Below are 21,447 nucleotides of genomic sequence, written 5' to 3' on the forward strand. Positions count from 1 at the left end.
GGCGGCACAGGTCTTCCTGGTTGCTGCCGCTGCAGAGAGCCCCTGGGCAGCACCCCACGAGCGAACTTGAGCCCCGGAACCACAGGTAAGACCAACTTTTCTGCTGCAAGAAAGCTGCCTGGTGAGCTTGGGACACACGGAAGCAGAATTCCTCTAGGACCGGGCACGTTCTGTGTTTACCGGAAGTCCCACACCCACGGATCCCGGCCCGCAGCAGCTCTCTGCCCCCAGACCCTGTGAGAGAGAGACCCAACCGCCTGGTCAGGTGGGCACTCCTGAGGCTGCAGAGCGGAAGAGACCACCAACACTGCTCACCCCTGCCCACATCCCTGGCCCAAGAGGAAACTGTATAAGGCCTCTGGGCTCCCGTGGGGGAGGGCCCAGGAGCGGCAGGACCCCTGCCTGAGAACCGCCGGAACCTGAGGGAAACAGACGGGATAAACAGTTCTCTGCACCCAAATCCCGTGGGAGGGAGAGCTGAACCTTCAGAGAGGCAGACAAGCCTGGGAAACCAGAAGAGACTGCTCTCTGTACACACATCTCGGACGCCAGAGGAAAAAGCCAAAGACCATCTGGAACCCTGGTGCACTGAAGCTCCCGGAAACAGCGGCACAGGTCTTCCTGGTTGCTGCCGCTGCAGAGAGCCCGTGGGCAGCACTCCATGAGTGAACTTGAGCCTCGGGACCACAGGTAAGACCAACTTTTCTGCTGCAAGAAAGCTGCCTGGTGAACTCAAGACACAGACCCACAGGAACAGCTGAAGACCTGTAGAGAGGAAAAACTACACGCCGGAAAGCAGAACACTCTGTCTCCATAACTGACTGAAAGAGAGGAAAACAGGTCTACAGCACTCCTGACACACAGGCTTATAGGACAGTCTAGCCACTGTCAGAAATAGCAGAACAAAGTAACACTAGAGATAATATGATGGCGAGAGGCAACCGCAGGAACCCAAGCAACAGAAACCAAGACTACATGGCACCATCGGAGCCCAATTCTCCCATCAAAACAAACATGGAATATCCAAAGACACCAGAAAAGCAAGATCTAGTTTCAAAATCATTTTTGATCATGATGCTGGAGGACTTCAAGAAAGATGTGAAGAACTCCCTTAGAGAACAAGTAGAAGCCTACAGAGAGGAATCGCAAAAATGCCTGAAAGAATCGCAAAAATCCCTGAAAGAATTCCAGGAAAACATAAATAAACAAGTAGAGCCCATAGAGAGGAGACACAAAAATCCCTGAAAGAATTCCAGGAAAACATAAATAAACAAGTAGAAGCCCATAGAGAGTAGACACAAAAATCCCTGAAAGAATTCCAGGAAAACACAATCAAACAGTTGAAGGAATTAAAAATGGAAATAGAAGCAATCAAGAAAGAACACATGGAAACAACCCTGGATATAGAAAACCAAAAGAAGAGACAAGGAGCTGTAGATACAAGCTTCACCAACAGAATACAAGAGATGGAAGAGAGAATCTCAGGAGCAGAAGATTCCATAGAAATCATTGACTCAACTGTCAAAGATAATGTAAAGCAGAAAAAGCTACTGGTCCAAAACATACAGGAAATCCAGGACTCAATGAGAAGATCAAACCTAAGGATAATAGGTATAGAAGAGAGTGAAGACTCCCAGCTCAAAGGACCAGTAAATATCTTCAACAAAATCATAGAAGAAAACTTCCCTAACCTAAAAAAAGAGATACCCATAGACATACAAGATGCCTACAGAACTCCAAATAGATTGGACCAGAAAAGAAACACCTCCCGTCACATAATAGTCAAAACACCAAACGCACAAAATAAAGAAAGAATATTAAAAGCAGTAAGGGAAAAAGGTCAAGTAACATATAAAGGGAGACCTATCAGAATCACACCAGACTTCTCGCCAGAAACTATGAAGGCCAGAAGATCCTAGACTGATGTCATACAGACCCTAAGAGAACACAAATGCCAGCCCAGGTTACTGTATCCAGCAAAACTCTCAATTAACATTGATGGAGAAACCAAGATATTCCATGACAAAACCAAATTTACACAATATCTTTCTACAAATCCAGCACTACAAAGGATAATAAATGGTAAAGCCCAACATAAGGAGGCAAGCTATACCCTAGAAGAAGCAAGAAACTAATCGTCTTGGCAACAAAACAAAGAGAATGAAAGCACACAAACATAACCTCACATCCAAATATGAATATAACGGAAGCAATAATCACTATTCCTTAATATCTCTCAATATCAATGGCCTCAACTCCCCAATAAAAAGATATAGATTAACAAACTGGATACGCAACGAGGACCCTGCATTCTGCTGCCTACAGGAAACACACCTGAGACACAAAGACAGACACTACCTCAGAGTGAAAGGCTGGAAAACAACTTTCCAAGCAAATGGTCAGAAGAAGCAAGCTGGAGTAGCCATTCTAATATGAAATAAAATCAATTTCCAACTAAAAGTCATCAAAAAAGATAAGGAAGGACACTTCATATTCATCAAAGGAAAAATCCACCAAGATGAACTCTCAATCCTAAATATCTATGCCCCAAATACAAGGGCACCTACATACGTAAAAGAAACCTTACTAAAGCTCAAAACACACATTGCACCTCACACAATAATAGTGGGAGCTTTCAACACCCCACTCTCATCAGTGGACAGATCATGGAAACAGAAATTAAACAGTGATTTCGACAGACTAAGAGAAGTCATGAGCCAAATGGACTTAACGGATATTTATAGAACATTCTATCCTAAAGCAAAAGGATATACCTTCTTCTCAGGTCCTCATGGTACTTTCTCCAAAATTGACCACATAATTGGTCAAAAAACGGGCCTCAACAGGTACAGAAAGATAGAAATAATCCCATGCGTGCTATCGGACCACCACGGCCTAAAACTGGTCTTCAATAACAATAAGGGAAGAGTGCCCACATATACGTGGAAATTGAACAATGCTCTACTCAATGATAACCTGGTCAAGGAAGAAATAAAGAAAGAAATTAAAAACTTTTTAGAATTTAATGAAAATGAAGATACAACATACCCAAACTTATGGGACACAATGAAAGCTGTGCTAAGAGGAAAACTCATAGCGCTGAGTGCCTGCAGAAAGAAACAGGAAAGAGCATATGTCAGCAGCTTGACAGCACACCTAAAAGCTCTAGAACAAAAAGAAGCAAATACACCCAGGAGGAGTAGAAGGCAGGAAATAATCAAACTCAGAGCTGAAATCAACCAAGTAGAAACAACAAGGACCATAGAAAGAATCAACAGAACCAAAAGTTGGTTCTTTGAGAAAATCAACAAGATAGATAAACCCTTAGCCAGACTAACGAGAGGACACAGAGAGTGCGTCCAAATTAACAAAATCAGAAATGAAAAGGGAGACATAACTACAGATTCAGAGGAAATTCAAAAAATCATCAGATCTTACTATAAAAACCTATATTCAACAAAACTTGAAAATCTTCAGGAAATGGACAATTTCCTAGACAGATACCAGGTATCGAAGTTAAATCAGGAACAGATAAACCAGTTAAACAACCCCATAACTCCTAAGGAAATAGAAGCAGTCATTAAAGGTCTCCCAACCAAAAAGAGCCCAGGTCCAGACGGGTTTAGTGCAGAATTCTATCAAACCTTCATAGAAGACCTCATACCAATATTATCCAAACTATTCCACAAAATTGAAACAGATGGAGCCCTACCGAATTCCTTCTACGAAGCCACAATTACTCTTATACCTAAACCACACAAAGACACAACAAAGAAAGAGAACTTCAGACCAATTTCCCTTATGAATATCCATGCAAAAATACTCAATAAAATTCTGGCAAACCGAATTCAAGAGCACATCAAAACAATCATCCACCATGATCAAGTAGGCTTCATCCCAGGCATGCAGGGATGGTTTAATCTACGGAAAACCATCAACGTGATCCATTATATAAACAAACTGAAAGAACAGAACCACATGATCATTTCATTAGATGCTGAGAAAGCATTTGACAAAATTAAACACCCCTTCATGATAAAAGTCCTGGAAAGAATAGGAATTCAAGGCCCATACCTAAACATAGTAAAAGCCATATACAGCAAACCAGTTGCTAACATTAAACTAAATGGAGAGAAACTTGAAGCAATCCCACTAAAATCAGGGACTAGACAAGGCTGCCCACTCTCTCCCTACTTATTCAATATAGTTCTTGAAGTTCTAGCCAGAGCAATCAGACAACAAAAGGAGGTCAAGGGGATACAGATCAGAAAAGAAGAAGTCAAAATATCACTATTTGCAGATGATATGATAGTTTATTTAAGTGATCCTAAAAGTTCCACTAGAGAACTACTAAAGCTGATAAACAACTTCAGCAAAGTGGCTGGGTATAAAATTAACTCAAATAAATCAGTAGCCTTCCTCTACATAAAAGAGAAACAAGCCGAGAAAGAAATTAGGGAAACGACACCCTTCATAATAGACCCAAATAATATAAAGTACCTCGGTGTGACTTTAACCAAGCAAGTAAAAGATCTGTACAATAAGAACTTCAAGACACTGAGGAAAGAAATTGAAGAAGACCTCAGAAGATGGAAAGATCTCCCATGCTCTTGGATTGGCAGGATTAATATAATAAAAATGGCCATTTTACCAAAAGCAATCTACAGATTCAATGCAATCCCCATCAAAATACCAATCCATTTCTTCAAAGAGTTAGACAGAACAATTTGCAAATTCATCTGGAATAACAAAAAACCCAGGATAGCTAAAGCTATCCTCAACAATAAAAGGACTTCAGGGGGAATCACTATCCCTGAACTCAAGCAGTATTACAGAGCAATAGTGATAAAAACTGCATGGTATTGGTACAGAGACAGACAGATAGACCAATGGAATAGAATTGAAGACCCAGAAATGAACCCACACACCTATGGTCACTTGATTTTTGACAAATGAGCCAAAACCATCCAATGGAAAAAAGATAGCATTTTCAGCAAATGGTGCTGGTTCAACTGTTGGGCAACATGTAGAAGAATGCAGATCGATCCATCCTTATCACCCTGTACAAAGCTTAAGTCCAAGTGGATCAAGGACCTCCACATCAAACCAGACACACTCAAACTAATAGAAGAAAAACTAGGGAAGCATCTGGAACACATGGGCACTGGAAAAAATTTCCTGAACAAAACACCAATGGCTTATGCTCTAAGATCAAGAATCGACAAATGGGATCTCATAAAACTGCAAAGCTTCTGTAAGGCAAAGGACACTGTGGTTAGGACAAAACGGCAACCAACAGATTGGGAAAAGATCTTTACCAATGCTACAACAGATATAGGCCTTATATCCAAAATATACAAGGAACTCAAGAAGTTGGACCGTCGGGAAACAAATAACCCTATTAAAAAATGGGGTTCAGAGCTAAACAAAGAATTCACAGCTGAGGAATGCCGAATGGCTGAGAAACACCTAAAGAAATGTTCAACATCTTTAGTCATAAGGGAAATGCAAATCAAAACAACCCTGAGATTTCACCTCACACCAGTGAGAATGGCTAAGTTCAAAAACTCAGGTGACAGCAGATGCTGGCGAGGATGTGGAGAAAGAGGAACACTCCTCCATTGTTGGTGGGATTGCAGACTGGTAAAACCATTCTGGAAATCAGTCTGGAGGTTCCTCAGAAAATTGGACATTGAACTGCCTGAGGATCCAGCTATACCTCTCTTGGGCATATACCCAAAAGATGCCTCAACATATAAAAGAGACACGTGCTCCACTATGTTCATCGCAGCCTTATTTATAATAGCCAGAAAATGGAAAGAACCCAGATGCCCTTCAACAGAGGAATGGATACAGAAAATGTGGTACATCTACACAATGGAATATTACTCAGCTATCAAAAACAACGAGTTTATGAAATTCGTAGGCAAATGGTTGGAACTGGAAAATATCATCCTGAGTGAGCTAACCCAATCACAGAAAGACATACATGGTATGCACTCATTGATAAGTGGCTATTAGCCCAAATGCTTGAATTACCCTAGATCCCTAGAACAAACGAAACTCAAGACGGATGATCAAAATGTGAATGCTTCACTCCTTCTTTAAATGAGGAAAAAGAATACCCTTGGCAGGGAAGGGAGAGGCAAAGATTAAAACAGATACTGAAGGAACACCCATTCAGAGCCTGCCCCACATGTGGCCCATACATATACAGCCACCCAATTAGACAAGATGAATGAAGCAAAGAAGTGCAGACCGACAGGAGCCGGATGTAGATTGCTCCTGAGAGACACAGCCAGAATACAGCAAATACTGAGGCGAATCCCAGCAGCAAAGCACTGAACTGAGAATAGGTCCCCCGTTGAAGGAATCAGAGAAAGAACTGGAAGAGCTTGAAGGGGCTCGAGACCCCAAAAGTACAACAATGCCAAGCAACCAGAGCTTCCAGGGACTAAGCCACTACCTAAATACTATACATGGACTGACCCTGGACTCTGACCCCATAGGTAGCAATGAATATCCTAGTAAGAGCACCAGTGGAAGGGGAAGCCCTGGGTCCTGCTAAGACTGAACCCCCAGTGAACTAGACTATGGGGGGAGGGCGGCAATGGGGGGAGGGTTGGGAGGGGAACACCCATAAGGAAGGGGAGGGGGGAGGGGGATGTTTGCTTGGAAACCGGGAAAGGGAATAACACTTGAAATGTATATAAGAAATACTCAAGTTAAAAAAAAAAAACTGACACCAAAAATAAAACAAAACAAAAAATTTATATATATAAAAAAAAAAGAAATTTGCCCAGAAAAGAAAATTGCCAAGAAATTTTCATTTGCCAAAATTAAAGTTAATACTTGGCAAGTGGGACCTCATAACGCTAAAAGCTTCTTTACAGTTAAAGAAGCAGTCTGTCATTTATTCATGTGATCAGTCAGGCTAATTCTTGAAATCTTCGAGGCTGCCTAACAGGACCTCAGGACTGAAATATATCCCCTCTACACTGTCAAGCAAGAATTTTTCTCTCACACAAATCTTATTTGGGGGAAGAAAGTTAAGGTTTAGTGCTCATGGAAACTTTCTCAGTGAAAAAAAATTATTGTTTTGTAAAGTACTGTTTATTCTTCTTGACTTCTTACTTAGTGGATTGGTAATTTAAAATCCAATCTTTGATTTATAGACCAAATAATACTGCCTTGATTTAAGGACTGCAATCACTACATCTGTGAAAATAAACACCACTACTTAGACTGTCAGCACAGGGCACTTTGCAAAACAAGCCCCAGTTTTGTTTATATTGAATTTGGATTGATATCTCATCAACTACCAGGGATCATTCCAGGTTTCCACCGTAGGAGGCTATATAAGTTCTCAAGAAAAGTCTGTAATGATGGGGTGCTTCTGACTAAACCGCTCCTCAGAAAACGAATGCCAGAGGATCAGGAGTGTTTTAAATGAGACATCAAGATTCTTTGGCTACACTGATAGCAGGGTAGGACACATGAAAGATAGCCAGATTGAGAGCAGAGTTTTAACACTTCTGTTCATCCTTGTGCAGCTTTGCACGAGCAGGAGCATCAGTTGCTTCCTCTGTATAATTAGTAAAATAGAATCTACCTCACAAGGTTGTTGTAAGACTTAAAAACAATGAGGTCGTTTTAGAGAAACTAAATTAATAGTGGCCGCTATTCAGATCCCATCATGCAACGTTTGCGTAATCTTGGTTAAACTACTTTGATTAGACCCTGTGTATTTTAATGTGGCCAGCACTTGCATGGGGGATTCATGTCAATGACCTTGATACTCATCTTCTATGAAGACTCTTAATCTATCAGTAGTATATGGTGATCACAATGGTTTTGTTGTTCGTGCATGGTTGTAACTGGATTTATTACAAATTGATAATTTTTTGGATATAAACAATATCAATTTGCCATGGGTAATCCTTCTTTTTCCCTTCCTCACCAAATCAACTTGTGACAGACACCCTGATGTCTATGCTGTTCTGTTTGGCTCACATTGTAGCACACACATATCTAGCTGGTATGAATGCGGACAGCTGATAGCTTTTGGCCATCATTCCTTTCTAAGATTTCTCTGTCCTGGAAGTGTCTATACAAGCAGACAATTTGAGTGCACTCTGTACTATCGCCTGCAAAAAAACTTTCTCCCTCACTTAACTTGGTTTTAATTAAGACATACTAATGATGACTTCTTGAAATAAATATCTCCATGTTTTTTTCTGTGTTTTTTCCATCTTTTTATTTAAACTTTTTTTACACTCTAGATTCTATTCCACTCCCAGTCCACCCTCCAACTGTTCCACATCCCAGACCTCCTCCCCACCCCATCTCCATAAGGATGTCTCAACCCCTCCCCAAGCCCCACCACACCAGACCTCTAAACTCCCTGGGGCCTCTAGTCTCTTGAGGGTTAGGTGCATCTTCTCTGACTGAACCCAGACCCAGGAGTGAGTCCTCCCCTGTATATGTGTCGGGGTCCTCATCTCAGCTGGTGTATGCTGCCTCATTAGTGGTCCAGTGTCTCAGAGATCTCTAGAGTCCAGGTTAATTGAAACTGCTGGTCACCCTCCTCCTCAGTTTCCTCCAAGTTTTCCCTAATTCAACCACAGGGGTCAGCAGCTTCTGCCCATTGGCTGGGTACAAATATCTGCATCTGACTCTTTCAGCTGCTTGTTGGGTCTTTCAGAGGGCAGTCACGATAGGCCCTTTTTTGTGAGTGCTCCATAGCCTCAGTAATGATGTTAGACCTTGGGGCCTCCCCTTGAGTTGGGTCTCACTTCGGGTCTGTCACTGGACCTTCTTTTCCTCAGACTCCTCTCCATTTCCATCCATCTTTTAAATCGCCCTCCATTTAAGTAACTAAGTATGGAGGATATGACCAAATGACAGTTGTCAAAGTCCATTCTGGCTTTAGAGTCCATTAGTGAATACTTTCTTATGTCTGTTTCACTCACATTTCCTTCCTATCCCTTCTTCCTTCTTCCTTCCACACTCCCACAGACATTGACGCCAAGACTATTTCACCCTATGGTCTGCAGCACCAAAGAGCCTCCATGTATGATTAAGGTCCTTCCCAGTCGATGGGATTTGCCCATCTGTACCTCTTTAGTTTTTAATGTTTTCTCCTGATTCACCTCAGTATACTATCTCCTGCATGGAAATTTCCACTCACCCTTTGTTCAATGTTAAGAAAGACTAATGATGACTTACTGCAATAAACATCTCCATGTTTTAAATTACTTTCAGTTTAAATATTGCTTAAACTACTGTTATTGATTTATATTAACAGGTTATTAAGTAAGTTATTCTAATACTCCTAGGGTATTTGCATTACTGAATCCTAGTTGATGTATTTCTCATGTTATTGTGTTACCACTCTTAAACAACTTTGCGTATTTTTTCTTCCTTATACAGTTTTTTCATTCAGTTTTAAAATCAAAACTAGAGTATTCATTCAGAAAGACTGATACACAATTTGTTATCTCCTATTCTCTACAATTATACACTACAAGCTAAGCTCACTCTAAAATCTTTTATTTATTTTTATTTCATGTGTGTTGATGTTTCCCCTGCATGTATGTCAGTCTGTATGAGCATGGCAGATCCTGAAATTGGAGTTACAGGTAGCTGTATGTAAGCAGTCATGTGGATGCTGGGAATTGAACTCAAGTCCTCTAGAAGAGCAAGCAGCCAGTGCTCTTAACCACTGAGCCATATTTACAGCCCAAGCTAAGCTTTTGGTAGTCACTGGAAGTCTAATTCGATGTCTTTTTGTGGACATAAAGTTTATGTGGGCATTATTTGGAATAATGGAATTAACTTAATATATCCAGTTTCTTCAACTTTTAAATTTTCTTTTGGATTACTTTTAGGTAAGAATTTTCTAGAAAACTTCACTTTAGGTAAATGTAATGATATGAGTATATTAATATTAATCTTTGGCTATTTCAGAAATAAATCTGATACTCTGCGGTTATTGAAATGCCCACATAACCATATGCTGTGAACACTGGGGAACCAGTAGATAACAATACTTGGGGTTAGCGATGGGATCCTTTGGAGGTGGTGTCCATCTTGTAGCTAGATGACTAGATGACTCTGTTAAGATTACACTGGGCCCCTAGTATCTGCCTCCCTCTCTCTTCCTGATCTGCTGTGATACGATGGTCTTTCCCAAGATGTCTGTTACTATAGTGAAAGCTCTTCTGAGCCTTCACCAGCATGCTATTCCCATTCCACTATGAGGAACTGAGACCTTTAGGCTGTGAGACAAAACTAATCTTTCCTCCCTCAAGTTGCTTCTGTCAAAAGACACAACTTTTTAAAGATATCTATTAAATAAAAGATACTAATGTTATGATTTACTTTTGATGGTATTTTTTGCTAATTCCTTATATTATTTTTTGGACAGAATTATTGGAAATTCTCCAATTAATTCACCAAGCTTTTAAAAAGAGAGTGAGGTACTTTTTAGGTTTAGAATTTGTCTTTCTTCTAATTTTGCCCTCACCTGAGAATTACCTGTATCCCTGAATAAAACTGCAGCCTGTCACATCTCTTTTATGTAATTAATAATGGTGTGGCTGGGTTTTGTTTTGTTAATATTTTTCTAGCAAATGTCTTTCCACTGTCCTTCTTACTACAAATTCTTACAACTTGTGTTCTTATGTTTTAGTATAGCTATTACACAATATACTCATTTTAGTTCTTAGCTGATAATTAGTATCTGTTAGTTGACAAGTAGTTATTTTAATGAGTGGATATCTTATTTTGTGGCCTGTGTTCTGCTTTTCTGTGTTTCTCCATTTCCTGACTTTTCTTGAATTAAAATGTTTTAATTTGCCCATGCTTCCTCCATTCACTGGGATAGTATGTTTAATTTTTATGCTTTTAGATTTTCTCTTAATATTTCAGTGCACACTCTTCTCCTGAAATACATTCATAATGACTAGTTCTTTCCTCACTTCCTCACTTCTACAAAAGAAATTCTATAATGGTTTAACTATATTTAATTTCTTTTTGTCTTATATTTGTTTAATAGTTTAGCATCTTCTAGTTAGGAAAAATCCTATAAATAAGGCAGAATTTTGAAAGTAAACAACGGCTACAATATTGCCAACTACTTCCAGCTCAATCTATTCACCTACAAATTTCATAATTTAATTTTTAACAGCTGAGTAATTTTCCATTGTGTAAGTGTACATAATTGATTTTCTTTATCCATTCATCAATTGATGGACATCTGGGTTGTTTCTATTTCTTGGGTATTGTAAATAGAGCTGCAATGAATATGAATGAAAAAGTCCCAAGACTAACTGCACAACATGAACTGGATTCAATAAGAAAAGAAGCAATCTGAAAACTGAGTGAGAAGTGGTAGGACAATTGAGTGGGTAGAAGGGAAGGAGCTGATGGGTGTGAATATGTTCAAAATACATTGTATAACATTCTCAAGTAATATTTTTCCTTAATTCCCAGTGTGTTCTACTTTTGCTAGCAATATCTGTTAATTATTATCAGGAAATCCTGTGTTAGAAAAATGATTGAACTATTTTAATTCAATTGTTACTCTGGTAATAAAGTTTTAACCATTTTTGGCTTAGAATTTGAGTTTAAAAATAATACTTACAGTGACCTTTCTGTGATGTCAATGAGGAGCTTTCTCCATATGATAATCAGAACTCTTTTCACCATCTAATAAACTGGGACTCTTCATCCTGTGACACATGGTCTTAGCATATGAATCAGCATTCTTATTTGTGAAGATTGGATAAGAAATAAAGTAGCCTCCAATGACATCATCTAGGACACCGATCATTGCTCTATTCATTGATTAGAACTAGTCACAAGCTCCTGAGCTTACTGTGCACAACTTTAGGGATATGCAAGAACATGTAAAATATTTGGAAAAACTAAATCCCCACATCATAATTCAGAAGAATGTTCGAGAACAAATGAAGGTGTTTGGTTGGGATAACCTTTATTTGTCTTCATCTTCTATAACACTGCTGATCCCCAGCCAATTCCCACTTAACGGGCATGAAGAGTGATGGAGAGAACAAATAGACAGGGAAACTGACACCTCAGAATGAACCTAACCTCGGCACACAGAGCTCTAATCTCCATGTCCAGCCCTACCATGAGCAAGTTTTCTGTTTTATGTTCTCCCCTGTCTAGCAGGTGAGAATACTTAGGATTTTTACTCACAAATATGCAGAAAATGGTCCCCCAATGACTCACTGCATTGCATACATTTAACCAAAGCCTCAATGTCCATCTGTGGGCCACGCTAAAGTCAGGTCTACAGCCCTGCACATGAACAATAACTCTCACATATTTGTTATAAGAATTTAGCCAGAAAACAGAGATATATCACTAAGCATAAATCTTACTCTTTTCCAAAGAGTTTTTCTTTTTAATTATCCTTAATCTTTTTTTACACTCCAACTGTTATCCCCCTCTCTGTCCTCCATCATTTTCTAATCCCACCCCCCTCCATCTCCAAGAGGATGTCCACACCCCTACACAGCCCACCTATCAGAACTCCCTACTCCCTAGGGTCTCAAATCTCTCGAGGGTTAGGTGCATTTTCTCTCACTGAAGCCAGACCAGGCAGTCCTCTGTGGTATATGTGTCAAGGATCTCATAACAACTGGTGTATGCTGCCTGGTTGGTGGCTCAGTGTCTGAGAGATCTTGGGGGTTCAGGTTAGTTGAGACTATGAATCTTCCTATGGGGTCACTTTCTTTATGTGTCTGTATGTATGTATGCAAGCATCCAAGTCTTGACACACACACATATATACATACACATGCAGGCCAAATGGTGATGTATCCCCAGTATGTTCAAATGGGTTGTGGCTAGTTATGAATTACCTTACATGTGTGCTGGGAACTGAACCCTGGTCTTTTTCAAGAGCATCCTAACCTATGGCTTTCCTGCCCTCCTAAATCTTTTTTTTATTATTTTTTTATTTATTTTTACACTCCAGATTTTATTTCCTTCCCCATCCACCCTCCGACTGTTCTATATCCCATACCTCCTATCCCTCCTCCCCTGTCTCCACGAGGATGACCCACCCCACTGACCCCACCATACCTCTAAACTTTCTGAGGCCTCCAGTCTCTTGAGGGTTAGGTGCATCTTCTCTCACTGAACCCAGACCTGGGAGTCCTCTGCTGTATATGTGTTGAAGGCCTCATCTCAGCTGGAGTATGCTGCCTGGTTGGTGATCCAGTGTCTGAAAGATTTCGCAGGTCCAGGTTAATTGAGACTACTGGTCCTCCTACAGGGTTGCCCTCTTCCTCAGTTTTGTCCAGCTTTTCCCTAATTCAACAGAGGGGTCAGCAGCTTCTGTCCATATCTGTTTCTGACTCTTTCAGCTGCTTGTTGGGTCTTTTGGAAGGCAGTCATGATAGGTCCCTTGTTGTGAGTTTTCCATAGCCTCAGTTATAGTGTCAAGTCATAGGGCTTCCCCTTGAGTTGGGTTCCATTTTGGGCCTGTCTCTGGACACACTTTTCCTCAGGCTCTTCTCAATTTTCATCCCTGCTTTCCTTTCAGACAGGAAGAATTATGGATCAGAGTTTTGACTGTGGGATGGCAACCCCATCCCTCACTTGATGCCCTGTCTTTCTGCTGGAGATTGGCTCAACAAGTTCCCTCTCCCCATTGTAGAGCATTTCATCTAAGGTCACCCCCCAACCCCCGCCTTGAGTCCTGAGCGTCTCTTACTTCCTAGGTCTCTGGTACATTCTGGATGGTCCCCCCAACCTCCTTCCTTCTGAGGTTGCCTGTTTCCATTCTTTCTGCTGGCCCTCAGGGCTTCAGTCCTTTCCCCTGACCCAATACCAAATCATAGTCCCCTCTCTCCCGACACCCATCCCCTTTCCAATTCCTGTCCATCCCTCCTTCCCCTCTTGTGGTTGCTTTCTTCTCCCTCCCAAGTGGGACTGAGGTGTCTTCACTTGGGCCCTTCAGCTTGTTGATCATACTTAAAGATCCGGGTGAGTGGCTCATGCCTTTAATCTCAACACCAGGAGGCCTAGACATTAGGAGTATCACAAGCTCAAGGGTAGCCTGGCTTACCCTTGACACTGGGTTCTTGTACAGCTTAGATGACAGAATAAGACCCTTCTCCACCCAATTCCCCCATCCTAGACCAAATAATGTTCACTATGGCACTGTTCTCTGTACTTCCAGAGTTTCCTGCCATCTGGCAGCAGGAGGAGGCGATGGGTAAACTGAAGAACCAATTTCTGCTCTCTTCACATCTGGAAGCCAGGAGAACCTTGAGAGAGAAGCTGAGGAGTTGAGTGGCATAGCAATGTGATTTACATATTCATAGCATTAAAATAAATTTATGTGTTAACAAAACAAACTTCACCATCACACTCTAAAATTACCATTAACCATGAAACTTTCATCTGTACCTTGAGAGGAACTTTCAGTTGTTTTATAAGAAATCTGAGAAACCGGAATTCCTCCAGCATTTTTGTAAATTAGGAATTATGAGAGATCCTCTCGGAGACACTTAGCAGCACTGAATGGAAATTTCCTCTAAACAATAGCTTCCAATGCAAAGTTAATTAGGCCTGCTCAAATTTTGGAAAACTCTTTTTAATTGGAGAAAGTGAATATTCACAAACTCTGTAATTGCGAGCACAATAGAGTATCACAGCTGCACAGGGAAAGTTTTCCTCTCATCTGATTGAGTCTTGGATCTTCATCAATGTGGCAGTGAACTCCTCCATGTGAGGTCTAAACTAAAGCATCTCTCAAGTTTCTTGAGAGACTTTATGGCTGCTTTAAAGGGACTAAATGAAACGACTGCTGTAGAATGCCCTCTGGTTTCCCACAGTAATGTGTCTGTTTCAAGATGACAATAAAGACACATTTGTATTGCTTTTTTGTACTTCTCTGAAGATTGTATAGAAGACCTGCATTATGCTTTCAATAATTCAACATGAGTCATAGAGCAAATAGTCTTTTCATCCAAAATGGAAGACTTTTATTTCTAAGCATTTATATTGCTTCTGTTTCAAAGAGAATCTGGCAATATTTGAGCAGGATGTTGAAAACATCTCTCAGCTTCCTTCTACTTTTTATCTTAAATCTATGAAAAATGCCAGAGGAACTGATGCTGTTTTAAATTTTTACTTTATATATTCTTGCTATTTAAAACATCAAATGATATCAAACAATATAAAGAAAATAAGCAGTGGCTTAGTACCTCTGTCCCAACCCCCAACCCCAGAAATGTCAACCACTGACAATATATTGTATAGCAAAACTAAGTTTATGTTTTATATAAACTATGCAATGTAAATCAGTTATCATAAATTGTGTGCTTTTACACTTAATTTATCATTGAAGTTTTAAAGTCAATTTTTTCATGTTTACCACAATGTTTTAATATGGATTATTTCAATTAACAGTAATACTTTATTGGCCTAACCCCTATCAATAAAGATATAATTATTGTCCAGTAATGGTTTTTAATTATGGTGTTTATTTCTTTGTTCAATAGGTTCTCCCTAGGTACTTGAACTACTTTCTGGATTGCAAGCCAGTATGTAGTCCAGACTGGCCTGGAACTTGCCAGTCATCCATTTCAGTCTCTCAAGTGCTGAGATGATGGGCATGTGACTACAGTTATGTGACATTTATGCACTACATCCCTACAAATAAACCCGATGCTGTCCTTCACTTACACAAATACAGGGTTTTGTGAAATTCTGTGGCAGTAACCAAGGGAATAGGGCCTTTGAATCCTACTCTTGTTATTAGTTAATAACTAATTCTGATGTTTTAAGTGAGTTCTAAAATAGTCATTTGCCTGTACCAATTTTGTGCAAGCATTTATCATAAAATGGTCTAAATCAATTTCATTACACATTTCCTGGATGTATAGTCTCTTCTAAAATAAGAGCAAAGACAGCTCAAGCGAATGGTTACTGCAGAAGATCCAAGCTATTTAGGTGGCCAGAACTCAAAGGAAATGCAGACCCTATTTCTTTTAGCTACATTGCTTTCCAAAATGCGATGATGAGGGTAATTAATTTTTTAAGTGTTAGCCTCTACATTGAAGCTGCTCGTTTGCCATTAACTGGCTCTGTGACTGAAGAAAATCAATTAATGTTTTGAAATCTCAGTTTTGCTTTTAAAATATGAGTTGTTATAAAAGCCAGTTTTGCATGGATAGAAGGCCAGCAATAAATTTCAGAAGATCTGCAAGCTAATCTTGAGCACAAGGTTTAGTGCATCATAAGCCCTTATTTGCTTTCAGCCATCATCATAACTAATGTTCGGGAATGTAACATTTTACTCAGATCAGCTTGCAATCAACATTCTGTGCTTCTGTCTGAGTATCAAGGACAGATGTCCATTCTACCTTTGGTTTTTCATTCCCTGAGGATACAAGGTAATACCTCTCATGTGTGTGTTCTTCCTTTTATTTGGGGGTGTCACCATCTTAACCACAAAGTAAATTTATTCATGGTGTTCCAGGCTTTTCTCAAGCATTTATTCATTCTGTTACAAGTTTGTACAAGAGGGATGTACATTTAGAAGGAGGCACTTGATAAATGGTTAGTACAGAGGATATGGGTCAATAGCAGAAATCTGCTCATAGATCAATGGGTTCGAGAGCTGAAATGGTCATTGGGCTGTGATTGGGTGGGGGAGGAAGCCAGAAGACAGTGTTTACAGAGCAAGGTTACAGAGAGTAATACATACTATCCTTTACCATTTAAATGTTAAGATTCTTACAAACTTATCTAGTAAAAGATAATGTAGATCAAGGATAAAGAATGGAACATCCTTACACAGTATTTTTATTGTCTAAGTTCTTATTTAAAATACATACTAACTCTAAGTCAATGGAAGACTCAAATATCCAAAGTGTGATGAAATCTGACTTACTGGCTAAAAGGTCTTCTCAGTAATGAGATATGAATACTCAGACTTTAAGAGTCAGGCTTAAGTTATAATAGTGGCAAGTTATTGACATTTTTGATGCAGAAAATATAGAATGTTTTCGATTCAATTATTCATCCTTCTCTAGCCCTTCCTTAATTTGACACCAGTCAACTGAATGTACATAACCAAGTAAGAACCTAAATATAAAATTTAACAAGGGACATGTCTAAGGTAAACAAAGGAAGTATTTATTCCCCGTTATTCTTAATTCCACATGTGGAATGCACACAGAGCATAAGTGTATTCCCAGAAAATCCGTTTCTTATCCCCAGTTGTCTCCAAAACAAAGGCTACAGGAGAATAATAGACTGCTTCTTTTCCTGTTACCTCAGGCAAACCATGGCCCCTTGAAGCCCACAGCATGGAAATCAAAGGCAGAAAGCCATAAGAAACTTTCTGTCTTATACATGAATAGAAGACTTAGATGCAGTCTACCCAACCTGTGTTAGAGAAGACAAATCCATCTACATGAAAACATAGAGAAATTAATGTCAATAATTTACTATATCAACCAAGAAGGAAAACTGCCCCCCCCTTTTTTTTTGGATGTAATAAGCAAAGGCAAGGTTTATTACGGAGATCTATTACGGGGATCTCTGGGTCGACACGTATCCTGCGCAGGAGACAGAGTTGTCGACCCCGAAGCTCAAAAGTCAGGGGTTTATATAGGGAAGGCTAGGGGGTTTGGCACGGTTACACACAATTGGCTAATTTCTGGCGCAGCTATAAGTGATTGGCTCATTTAAACATGGCAGTGAGATTACAGCACAGCAGGAGAGTACGTATTGACTGGAGCGTACAGGATTTTAGAAGCTAGGGGCGTATCAGGGTTTGAAGGATATCTGGTTAAGGTGTGACTCTTAGTAAGCTGGGGGAGGTGCCTTTCTGCCAGATGGTTTGGGACAGTCCTGATAACTCGGGCTGGTTCCTGCATTCCTTTTCTTTACCTTTATGGTCTGTTAGTCCTAGCGGCAGGGCGGGGCTGCCTGGACTTGCTTTTCACAGTGTTTAGTCCTGAGTCTGTGAATTTTGAAACTTACTCTTTTAACTTCATATTTTTAAACCTTAAATCTGTATAATTTTCCTTTCATTCCCTTCTTCTTCTACTAAGTAATTCTAATCTTAGAATTTTGATATCGAGTCTCGTAGTTGGTCTCACCAGTTGTCCTAACTGACTGGTACTGTTGTCTCAGAATCATCAACCACACAGCACCCACTCGATTTTTAACAAAAGCAATTAACCTGTTTGTCACGCAGGGTCCAAAAACTAAAACCAAGAAAATTATTAGTAATGGCCCAGCCATATAGCAGAGAGTAGGGTAGTCATCCAGGGAGACCGAGTGAACCAAGACTCAAACCAACATTGTTGAGCGTCTCTATCTTTTTGTAGGAGTCAAACCTATTAACTAGTTTCTTTAACACACATGGACCTATAATCAGAAGCAGAAGCAAAACTAAGAAGGGTCCCATAAGGGAAGATATCAGAGTAGTCATCCAAGGAGATCTACTAAACCAGCTCTCGAACCATCCCTGATGCGCTTCTCTGTCTCTGTCTTTTGTCTAACCTTTCTCTAAGTTTATTCATGGAGTCTTTAATTACTCCTGAATGGTCTGCATAGAAGCAACATTCTTCTTTCAGTGTAGCACACAGACTCCTTCTTTAAGGAATATCAGGTCTAATCTTCTATTCTGAAGGACTACCTCTGAGAGGGAGGTTAGGTATTCTTGGAGGTCAGCTAAAAAGTCCTTCCCTCTTTTTATATCTGAGTCAATGGCAGTTCTGAATTCTCTATAAGCCTTGTATTGCAGGGCAACAGCAGATGTCCTTGTGCTGCCCTTGCAGCACCTAGATAGCCTTAAGTAATTCTCAACTCTTTTTTTTTTTACTAAGTCTTTAGCATCAGGATTCTAATCTGGACACTATCTAAACCTACACACCAAGGTCATGACTAGCTTTTAGAACTTATAAACTTATACAGATTGTGATCCCTGAGGCACAGTCCCAAGAAGTGTTAGGAGTACTAACATATGCAATGTTACATCATTTGTAATAGAAATCAAGCCTATCCCCACACCTATCTTGATAGAACCCAGGGCAAACATGAAATTAAGTCTAGGGAGCTTTTTGAAGATCTGAGTTTCCCTCTAGGTCCCAGCTCTCAGCCCCAACAGCTAGTACACTGCTGGTGAGGGCTGAGAATTGATGGCTGTCAGGGTGGTCAGCAGCACCAGGTACGGTCCTTTCCAGTGAGGCTCGAGTATCTGGGTTCGGTGCCATCGTATGTAGCCGAGTCTCCGACCTAGAACTGATGAGATGTCTCAGGGGTCCCCAGGGCATAGGCTGCTGCCAGCTCTGAGCAGATTTCTTTTTGTATCACCTGTAGGTCTTTTAACCTGGCATACAAATCATTATTACTATGACATGTTGGTTCAGTAACATCATCTAATACAGTCAGAGGAGTTGAGGCCCCATATAAGATCTCAAAGGGGGTAAGGCTGAATCTGGAAGGGGTATTTCTTGCTCTGAAGAGAGCAAGAGGGAAGGAGTGCCGCCCAGTCTGTGCCAGTCTCCATGGTCAATTTGGTCAGGATCTCTTTTAGAGTTTTATTTATTTACTCTACCTGTCCTGAACTTTGAGGTCTGTAAATACAATGTAATTTCCAATCGACCTCTAAATACTTGACCACACCCTGGCTTACCTTGGCAACGAAAGTAGGGCCTTTGTCTGACCAGATTACCTTGGGCACTCCAGACCTGGGGAAGATTTCTTCCAGTATCTTCTTGATGACTACCGAGACCATCTCTTGCTTGGTGAGGAAAACTTCTATCTATTCCTGAAAAAGTATCTACAAGCACTAGGAGATACTTGTGATCATATTTTCCTGGTTTTATCTCAGTGAAGTTCACTTCGACTTTTCACTAAACTCTCTAGGTCTCTTTGCCCTGTTTGCTTGCTAAGCATTCACTTACTGACATACCTTATACTTTTTACTGCCTCTCTGGCTAAAATCTTAAAGTCTATTACATACACCTTAACTATTTGGAGGAACTTTTTATCTAAGTGAGTCCATTTCTGTATTTGGCAAAGTGGGTTTCTTTTTTTTTTTTCTTTTTTTTTCTTTTTTTTTGTTCTCTGGGGAGTATAGCTTTCCCCTCAAGTGTGCCATTGTCTTTTTTTTTCTTCATTTAATCAATTTGGGCCTTTTCTTCTGTTGTACCTTCTAAGTGAGGCCATCCCTTAGTCCAATCCCAGTTCCCAGTGGCTGTCTCCTATAGGCCTGTAACCAGGATAGGCTCCTGCATAGCCATTTCCCGAGCCACTTTATCTGCTTTGTTACTGCCCATGCTATTGAATCTCTTCCCTCCTGATATCCTGAGCAATGAATAGTACTCACAGTTGTTGGCTTCACCAAGGCATCCAAGAGATGGCAAAGACATCTGTGGCGCTGATGTGCTGGGGGGTTGGGGTTCAGCCATCCCAGATGACATTGTGTTGTCCACCATGGCAGCACCCACTTATCTCTGACCTTCATGAAGAGAACTGTTCCCATCTGTAGACAAGGTAGCCTCGGCTTTCAGCAGGGGTCAATCAACCAGTCGCAGAGGTCTTTCCTCCACCCATGGGCTTCTGCCAGTGCTTGACGCTCATGTTGCAGTGGCTCCAGGTCAGGATTGGGCAGCAAGGTGACCAGATTGTCCCCAACCAGTGGAGAATCTAGTCCATCGCAGCTGACCAGTGGTCCCATCTTTTGGGATGTGCTATTCAAAGGCAAAATATCAGCCACTCTATCACAGTTTAAGTCCTGGATTGGGTGATAATTGTCAGTGCCCAGCTGGCAGGAATGGTGTGTTCCAGGCAGAACGGCACTAAGCCACACATCTCCCAGCATCAGGTACTGGTGTACTGAGACAAGTCTTAAGCCCCACGTACACAGTCTGCAGATATGCATCTCATGAGCAAGGGATAAGGGCAGTCAGGGATGACCATGAGCTAGTGGGTTACTCGGCCCACGCCAAGGTCGAAAACTGGCCCTTTCAAAGAGAAGAATCAGCAACTGACTGGGTAGGTGAATGGAATATGTCTACAGAACCTCCCTGATGGGACCACGTTCTCCACAGATATTCTGTTCTCCATGGACTTGAGATAAGAACTCAGAAAGAAGAGTTGAGTACTTCCTCTGTAAGGTGCCTCTCCTTGAAGACATCTTCCCTGGCTCTCCAGAAAATTCAAGGTCTCCTCATTCCCCACACAAAGGGTGCATTGCTTCTGCAGAATTTATCACACATGCTCTTGATCTTTTTTCTCACAACTTTCTTGTCCAAGGCCAACGATTATCAGTCTAGTCTAGGATGGAGAAATGAACTTAACAAATCTTTTCAATGTAATGATAAGAGTTGCTTCTTTTGCTCTGTCTGTCTGCACCAAAGAATCCATTGTCCAAAACATATC

The 21,447-nt window shown here is 40.6% G+C and overlaps 1 long non-coding RNA gene across 1 annotated transcript in view; it reads left to right on the forward strand.

Annotated features, from left to right (window-relative positions):
• Positions 1-15,507, forward strand: part of LOC120103512 (uncharacterized) — a 144,223-nt gene extending 128,716 nt beyond the window's left edge. The window contains exon 5 of the long non-coding RNA XR_015623451.1: positions 14,219-15,507. This is a non-coding gene — a long non-coding RNA (uncharacterized LOC120103512). The remainder of the gene's footprint in view (positions 1-14,218) is intronic.
• The last annotated feature ends 5,940 nt before the right edge of the window (positions 15,508-21,447 follow it).

The sequence above is a fragment of the Rattus norvegicus genome, chromosome 6 (genome assembly GCF_021556685.1).
Source record: "Rattus norvegicus strain SHRSP/BbbUtx chromosome 6, alternate assembly SHRSP_T2T, whole genome shotgun sequence".
NCBI lineage: Eukaryota > Metazoa > Chordata > Mammalia > Rodentia > Muridae > Rattus > Rattus norvegicus.